At 38.9% G+C, this 9,624-nt stretch overlaps 1 pseudogene; it reads right to left on the reverse strand.

Annotated features, from left to right (window-relative positions):
- Nucleotides 1–3,636: 3,636 nt before the first annotated feature.
- LOC125402472 (protein arginine N-methyltransferase 1 pseudogene) lies at nt 3,637–4,832 on the reverse strand (annotated as a pseudogene).
- Nucleotides 4,833–9,624: the final 4,792 nt, after the last annotated feature.

The following is a 9,624-nucleotide window of genomic DNA, read 5'->3' on the forward strand; positions in this document are numbered from 1 at the left end:
AAGAAAATTACAGAGTACAATAAATAAATAAAAAGACATGCATGCTAATGGACTGAAAGAATTAATGATAAGCGCCCATGCTGCCTAAGGCAATTGACAGTCAATGACGGTCTCCATCAAATACCAGTGATGTCTTTGAGGAACTAAAAACCCTAAAATTCTTAAAGTTCTTATTGAAGTACAAAGAACCCCAAATCACCAAGGCAACTGAACAAAAACACAAGTCTGGAAACATCACAAAGCTTGATTTCAAAACACACTACTAAGCTATGCTAACTAACACAGCATGGCATTAACATAAAGCCAGACATGGAGACCAACAGAGCAAACCAGAGGATTCAGATATAGAAGGACAAATTTTTAACCAAGTGATCTTAACTAAAACTGTCAAAACCTTATTTGCAAGTGTTAACTTCTTCAACAAATGATGCTGGGGAGTCTGTGTATGCAGAAGGTTGGAGTTTGATGGTAATTCTTATCCTCTCTCCAAAAGAATTACATAAAAATAAACTCAAAATTGATGGAAGCTGTAAGATCTGAGACTCTGAAGCTGTTAGAGGAAAATATGGTGAAATACTTTCTAATATTGACATAGAAAATGGATTTCTACATGGGGCTCTCTCTTTCTCCTCTCCTCTGTGTGTGTGTGTGTGTGTGTGTGTGTGTGCGTGTGTGTGAGTGAGTGTGCAAGGCCTTAAATATTCTTTCTGAACACAAGAGAGGTCCTAAAAGAGGAAATAAATCCCTTTTAAAAATCTGTGGAAACACAAACAGTGGAAGGAAAAGTATAAATAAATATGATGAATGAATTTCAAGAAATAGAATCAATTTTTAAAAACTCAAAATGGGGGAAAACTGTAAAATAAAAGTTTAGGAACTCGACCAGGAACCTCAGAGGCAAACCTCACCAACAGAATATAAGAGATGGAAGAAAGAATCTCAAACATTGATGACATGGCAGAAGAATTGGACACTTTGGTCAGTGAAAATGTTAAATCTAAAAAAAAATTCTGGCACATAATATCCAGGAAACTCAATGCTAAATTAAAAGACCAAATATAAGAACAATAGGAATGGAGGAGAGAGAAGAAACTTAGGCCAAAACATGCAAAAATATTTTCAGTAAAATCATAGAAGAAAATTTTCCTTTCCTAACCTAAAAAAAGAGACACCTATCAAGGTCCAAGAAGCATACAGAGCACCAGATAGATTGGCACATAATAATTCAACTATGAAACATACAGAATGAAGAATATATAATAATATGCTGCTAGAGAAGACAATCAAATATCCAGGATGGCCAGGACACATGTGCTGTGGATGCAAAGAGACCACAGATACCAGTTCAAACTACTATACCCAGGGAAACTTCCAATTACCATAGATGGAGGAAATAAGACATTCCATGACAAAACCAATCTAAGCAACATCTTTCTCCAAACCCAGCTCTACAGAAGGGGCTAGAGGACAAACTAGAACTTAAGGAGGTTAATTATACCTTCCAAAAGACAGGAAATAATCAGAAGAGGGAGCCACACACACCACCACCACCACCACATTAGTAACAAAGTAATGGGAATCAACAAACACTGCTCATTTATATCTTTGACCACCAGTGGTCTCAAGTTCCAAACAAAAAGGCACAGACTAACAGAGAGGATGCAAAAACAGAATCCATCCTGTTGCATTCAGGAAACACACCTTAACATCAAGGATAGATACCACCTCAAGCTAAAATGATGGGAAAAGTTATTCCCAGGAAATAGACCAAAGAACCAAACTTGTGTAGCCATTTTTAAGATCTGACAAAACAGACTTCCAACCAAAACCATTTGGAAAAGATAGGGAAGGATGCTACACACTCATCAAGTAAAACATCCATGAAGACGGCATTGCAATGCTTAACATTTGACACCAAACACAAGGGCAACAAAGTTTGTGAAAAAAAATGATTACAGCTTAAATCAGTTATTGACCCTCACACACTGAGGTAGGAGACTTAAATATGCCTCTCTTGCCAACAGACAGGTTATCCAGACAAAAATTAAAGAGAGAAATGTTGGAGGTAACTGAAGCTATAAATCAAATGCACTTAACAGGTATTTACAGAAAAATTCACCCAAATACAAAATAAAATAACTTCTCTGCAGCACTTCATGGAACTTTCTCCAAAATTGACCACATACTCAGACACAAAGCAAGTCTCAACAGATACAAGAAAATTGAAATAACTCCCTCAATCCTATCAGACTATCAAGGATTAAAGCTGTGTATAAACAGCAACAGAAACAACAGAAATCCAACAATCACACAGAAACTGAACAACTCACTATTGAATGAAAAATGGGTAAAGAAAGAAGTTGAAGACTGTATAGAACTGAATGGAAATGGAAATAAAACATATACAATCTCATGGGACACAGTGAAGGGAGTTCTAAGAGGCAAGTTCATAGTAACAAGGGCCTACATAAAAAAAAAATTTGAAGAGATCTTATTCTAGTAATTTAACAGCATACCTAGACTATCTGAAACAAAAAGAAGAAATCACACCTCAAGAAATAAACTCACTGTTAAAATCATTACAATAGAAACCACAACAAATACAAAGAAATCAATAAAACATAAGAGTTGGTTCTCTGAGAAAATCAATTAGATTAACAAACCCTCACTGAAATTAACTAAAAGAGAGAGACTATTCAAATTAACAAAATCAGAAATGAAAAGGGGGACATGACAATGGACACCAAGGAAATCCAGAGAATCATAAGGACATATTTTAAAAACCTGTATTCTATCAAATTGGAAAATCTAAAATAAATGTATATAAATTTCTCCATATATATATATATTCTTATATATATATATATATATATATATTCCATATATATATTCTTTCTAGCCAGCTTTTTTTTAACTTAAATTATCTGATTCTCTCTTTAACTACTCTTTGCCTCTGGGCTTTTTTAACCTTTATTTATTCTATAGGTCTTCCATTCTTACTCTGTGGCTGACTGTGTAGCAAGATGGCTGCCACTGGTGTCTTCCTCTCCTCCTTTTCTTGTTCCTCCCTCTTCTCTCTTTTTCTCCTATTTATTCTCTCTGCCAGCAGCCCCACCTATCCCTCTCTCCTGCCTAGCTATTGGTCATTCAGTTTTTTATTAGACCAATCAGGTGCTTTAGACAGACACAGTCACACAGCTTCACAGAGTTAAACAAATGTAACATAAAAGAATGTGACACATAGATACATCATTAAAAAATAATCCACAGTATAAATGAATGTAACATATCTTAAACTAATATTCCACAGCAGATTTGTGTCTGTGTCTTCAATCCAATGTGTCTGTTACATGCCAATAGCATTCTGTTTTTATTACTAGAGCTCTGTAGTACAGGTTGAAATTGGCAATAGTGATGTTTCCAGCAATTTTTTGTTTGTTTGTTTGTTCGTTCTTGGTTTTTGTTGTTGCTTTGTTAAGGATTGTCTTAGCTGTTTTGGGTTTTTGTGCTTCCATATGAAGCTGAGAATTGTCCTTTCCAGCTCTATGAAGAATTGTTTTGGACTTTTGATTTGCGCTTTATATTGAATCTGTAGATTGCTCTTCGTCCGTTTTTGTTATATTAATCCTTCTAGCTCATAGTATGAGAAAGTTCTTTCCATCTTCTACGGTTTTTGTCAGCCGATAAATGCAACCATATAAAAACTTAGGTTATGCAAAATACAGTTATGATGTACTCTTCCATCCCCCAAGCTCAGCCCTGAGCTCCCTTCTACGGAAAGGCCAGCCTGGCACCAGCTCAGTGCATTCAGTAGTCGGTGGAACAAGAGAGCTCACGTAGCTGGTCCTTGAAGTCCAGGTCAATGGTAAAGTCCAAGTGTCGATTGTTTTTGGCCTTGGGCTTCATGTCAAAGGTGCCAAAGATCTCCTTGCCAGTCTTTACTGTTAGGTAGTCCTCTATGTAGAACACAGTCTGCTTCCAGTGTGTATATGGGGACTCAGGACTGGTAGAAAAGCTCGTCCTCTTGTGGCATCGGTGAACTTGATGTTGAAGTAGACCACCAATGCATGCGCGTAGTCATTCTGCTTCACTAGTAAGCAGAAGGGGAAGGTGAAAGTCAGGTCCTCTACCTTAATTGTATAAATGTCCACCTCCTTTATGAGGTAAGCATTAGTGACCAGCTGCTTCGGATCCACCAAGGGCTCCTTGATGGCCACGTCTTTGACACAGGACATATCAAAACCATATATCCTCCCACCAGTGGATCTAGTAGTCTTTGTACTGTCGATCCTCAATGGCTGTCACATAAAGGGTGGCCTGGTCTGGGAAGATGAGGCCATCGGGTGCCAGCCACTTGTCACGGGCATGCAGCACGCTGTTGAGCATGGGCATGTAGAAGAGTCCATCATTCACTCTCTGATGATGATGCCCACTTTCTCCACGGGCAGCTCCACCTCCTCCACCTTGTCTTTGATGGTGGGCTAACTTGTTGACTTTGACAATCTTCACAGCATAATCAGAGATGCTTGAACATTCGATCCCAATGACCTTGCTGGCTCCTGTCTTGGCCGCAGACAGGCAGAGGATTCCAGTCAGTGCCTGAACCCACGTCCGGCACTACCCAGCCTGTGAAGAGGTGCCGATTGTGAAAGATGAAGTTGCGGTATGTAAGGGTGTGCACTTCATCCTTCAGCGTCTCCTCATGGATGCCGAAGTGGGCATAGGAGTCAAAGTAGTAGTCTTTGGTTGTCCTCAGCATTGGGCTTCTCATGGCTTTCTGGTTGGCCACAGGGAACCTCCGTGATGCAGTTGGCCGCCCTGGCTGCCACCATCTTTTCCCAAGTCCTCTCTTTCTATCTTCTAATATCGTTTCAGTTTTCTTTCTTTCTTGAAGTTTTATCATACAAGTCGTTCACTTGCTTAGAGTTACCCCCAGGATATTTTATGTTATTTGAGGTTATTGTGAAAGATGATGTTTCCTTGATTTTTTTCTCAGCCCATTTGTCATTTATATATAGAAGGGATACAGAATTTTGTGAGTTAATTTTGTATCCAGCTACTTAAAAGGTTTATCAACTGTAGGAGTTTCCTAGTGGATCTTTCAGGATCACTTGTATATACTAACATATTAACTGAATATAAGATACTTTGACTTCTTCCTTTACAATTTGTAGCCTCTTGGTCCTCTTCAGGTCTCTTATTTCTCTAGCTAAGACTTCAAGTACAGTATTGAGTAGGTATGGAGAGAGTGGGCAACCTTTTCTTGTTTCTGATTTTAGTGGGATTGCTTTGAGTTTCTCTAAATTTAAAGTGATGTTGGCTGTATACTGCCTTTATTATGTTGAGGTATGTCTCTTATATTCCTAATTTCTCCAGAACTTTTTATCATGAAGGGATGTTGGATTTTGACAAGAACCTTTTCTGCACCTAATAAAGTGATTGTGTGGTTTTTGTTTTTTAGTTTGTTTTTATGTAGATTATATTTATCAATTTATATGTGTTGGACCATTTCTGTATCTCTGGGATGAAGCTTATGTGGTCACAGTGAATGATCTTTTTGATGTGTGCTTAGACTTACCTTACAAAGTATTTTATTGGGTAATTTTGCATCTAGGATCATAAAAGAAATTGGTCTGCAATTCTTGTTCTTTGTTGGGACTTTATGTGGTTTGGGTATCAGGGTAACTGTGGCCTTATAAAACTAATTGGGCAGTGTTCCCTCTATTTCTGTTTTGGGGAAGAACTTGTAGTGTTTTGACATTAACTCTTCTTTGAAAATCTGGTAGAATTCTGTACTAAAATCATCTGGCCCTAGGTTTTTTTTTTTTTTGGTTGGGAGACATTTAATGACTGTTCTGTCGCTGGTTGTTATCGGTCTGTTTAAATTGCTTATCTAACATTGATTTAGCTTTGGCAAGTAATATCTATATCTCTATCTATCTATCTATCTATCTATCTATCTATCTATCTATCTATCTATCTATCTATCTATCTATCTATCTATCTATAGAGAGAAAGAAGCCAAGGTAAGACTGGGCATTCATAAGTAAGAATAAGTTTCTGTGTATTTATTTGAGAGCTGGGTGGCGGGCCCCTAAAGATGCAAAATACAACTTCATAACATCAGATGCATGAATCTGATTTTTGATAAGAAAGCCAGAAATACACACAGGAAAAAAAAGATAGTACGTCAACAAATGGTTCTGGTCAAACTGGATGCTGCATGTAAAAGAATTCAAATAGTTGCTTATCGCCCTCCACAAAACTCAAGTCCACATGGATCCAAGACCTTAACATGGAACCAGGCACACTGAACTTGATAGAAGAAATAGTGAGAAATAGTCTTTAACTTATTAGAACAGGAATAGAATTTCTGAACAGAATACCTTTAGCTCAAGAAGTAAGATCAACAATAAAAGGAACCTCATAAAACGAGAGCTTCTGCATGGCAGATGACATCATCATTTGGGCAAAGTGACATCCTACATGTAAGGCTGGAAAAGATTTTACCAACTACACATCGGATAGAGGGCTAATATCCATCATACTTAAGGAACTCTAAAAACTAGAAATCAAGAAAACAAGTAATTCAATTAAAAATGGGAGGCAGATCTAAACAGAGAATTCTCAAAAGAAGAAATTAAATGGCCAAGAAATACTTAAAGGAATTTTCAACATCATTAGTCATTAGGAAAATGCAAAGCAAAACTACTTTGAGATATTCTTTTAAACCAGTCAGAATGGCTAAGATCAATAAAACAATTGACAACTCAGGCTGGTGAGCATGTGCAGTAACGAGACCACTTATTCAATGCCGATGGAAGTGCAAACTTGTACAGCAACTATGGAAATCCATGTGGCTGTACCTCAGGAAGATGGGAATTGATCTACTCCAAAATCCAGCTATAACCACTCTTGGGCAGACACCCAAAGGATTCTTCCACCTACCACAGAGATACTTACACAGCCACGTTCACTGTTGCTCTAGTCACAATAGCCACAAACTAGATGTCCCTTTACAGTAGAACACATGAAAACAATGTTGTTAATACAATAGAGTATTTATTACTCAGCCATTAAGAAAAGTGAAGTTTGTGTCTTTGAAGAAAGAAATTGAAGTGGATACCAGAAAATGGAAGGATCTCCCTTGCTCTTAGATTGGGAGGATCAACATAATAAAAATGGCAATTCTACCAAAAGCAATCTATAGATTCAATTCAATCCCCATAAAAATCCCATCAAAATTCTTCACAGTCCTTGAGAGAACAATAATCAACTTTATATGGAAAAACAAAAAAAAACAGGATAGCCAAAGCAATCTTATACAATAAAGGAACTTCTGGAGGCATTACCATTCCTGACTTCAAACTCTGTACGGAGTGAGGTAACCCAGACCCAAAAAGAGGAATATGGTATGTACTCACTCATAAGTGGATTCTAGCCATAATTAAAGGTCAATGAGCCTATAATTCATGATCCTAGAGAAGTTAAATAAGAAGGTGAACCCAAAGAAAATTATATAGTTATCCTCCTGGATATTGGAAGTAGACAAGATTGACAGGCAAATCTTGGGTGCACGGCAGTGTGGGGGGTGGATGTAAGGGGAGATGGATAGAGAGAAGGGAGAAGGGGAGGATTGGGGAGAGCTTGGGGGAATGGGATGGGTGGGATGGAGGAAGGGTGGATATGGGAGCAGGGAAGCAAATATCTTAATTAAGGGAGCCATTTTAGGGTTTGCAAGAGACTTGGTTCTAGAGGGGTTCCCAGGTCCAAGGAGAGGTCCCCAGATTGTTCCTTGGGCAGCAGAGGAGAGGTTGCCTGAACTGGCCTTGTCCCATAGCCACACTGATGAATATCTTGCATATCACCATAGAAACTTCTTCTGGCAATGGATGGAGATAGAGATAGAGACCCACATTAGGGCACTGAACTTAGCTCCCAAGGTCCAAATGAGGAGTGAGCAAGGAAGTCAGGACCACGAGGGGGTGCGTCCACCCACTGAGACAGTGGGACTGATCTAATGGGAGCTCACCGAGGCCAGCTGGACTGGGAGTGATGGAGCATGTGATCAAACTAGACACTCTGAATGTGGCTGGCAATGAAGGCTGACTGAGAAGCCAAGGACAAAGTAACTGGATTTTGATTCTACTGCATGGACTGACTTTGTGGGAGCCTGGTTTGTTTGGATGCTCACCTTCCTAGACCTGGATGGAGGAGGAGGAAGTTGGACTTCCCACAGGGCAGGGAACCCTGACTGCTCTTAGGAGTAGAGAGGGAGGGGGATGTGGGGAGGGGGAGGGAAAAGGGAGGCGGGGAGGAGGTGGAAATTTTTAATAAATAAATAAAGAAAGAAGAAAAAGAGCAAAATAAATAAAGAAAAAACTTCAAAAAAAAGAAAAGTGAAGTTTGCTGGTAAATAAATGGAACTTGAAAAATTATCATGAGTGAGGTATACCAAACCCAGAAAGACAAATTGTAGGTAATTGTTTATATATGAATACTAACTCTTAAGTCAATAATAACAAAACTGCAATCTGTAGAACCACAGAGGCTAGGTATAGATTATGGGACTATGGGGAGCGGGGGGTAGTAGATCTCATTAGAAAAGGGAAATGGAACAGTTATGAATGAATTGGGGCCAGAAAGGGGTGATCAAATAGTGAGGATTAGGGAAGTTGGGGACAAGGAAAGGAATATGGTGAGAGACAACTAAAGTTAAGTGACAACTGAAGAATAGTATGGAAACCTGATACAGTAGAAGCTTCCTAAAATAGACAGATATATGAGGGGGATATAAATGAAATTGCAAAATGGGAGACAGAGTCCCCGCTGGCCATCCTTTGTCCTCAAATAAAGCTTCCAGTCCCGGGGTTGGATGGCATCTAATTGAATTTTTAGCTAAAATGGTTCCCTGAGGATTTCCAAAGAACCCAGGCTGTAGGTCACTCTCCACAAACAGACTGGAAGGCTCTGGAATATTCTGCTGTACTTACAGATCAGTGCTTTGCTTAGTCACCATCAGGCGAGCTTCCCCTGCAATAAAAGAGAATAAATAGAAAGATCCACAGCAAGACTTCCACACGCAGAGAGTGATGGCTTCGGAACACTCATCCCTAAACAGAAAGCCAGACCCGACTCAGTGCTTAGGAGCACTTGCTGCTCTTTCAGAGGACCTGGGCTCAGTTCCCAGCACCCACATGGCAGCTCACAACTGTCTGCCACTCCAGTTCCCAGGGATCTGACACCTTCACAGCAATACACATAAAAAGAAAATTAAAATAAATTATTAAAAAAATAAAATAAGACCTTCTAAATTAACTTAAGTAGAGCTCATATGACCACACAGAGACTGAGGCAGCATGAACAGGGTTTTCACCAGGTCCTCTGCAGATACATTCGAGTTTGCAGTTTAGTGTTTTTATGGGGTTCCTGAGTGTCCAAACGAGTGGATCTCTGATTTTTGTGCCTTCTCTTGAATTATTTTTCTTTTCTTTGTGTGTCTTTGTTTTTATTGTATTATATTTTATTTTGTCTATTATTTTTCCTTAGAAATTTGAGTGTTCTCTTTCTAATGAGAGACAGAAAGGGAGTGGATTTGGGTAGGAGAGGATGTGGGGAGAAACT

This window comes from Myodes glareolus, chromosome 25, assembly GCF_982192425.1.
Source record: "Myodes glareolus chromosome 25, mMyoGla1.1, whole genome shotgun sequence".
Lineage (NCBI taxonomy): Eukaryota > Metazoa > Chordata > Mammalia > Rodentia > Cricetidae > Myodes > Myodes glareolus.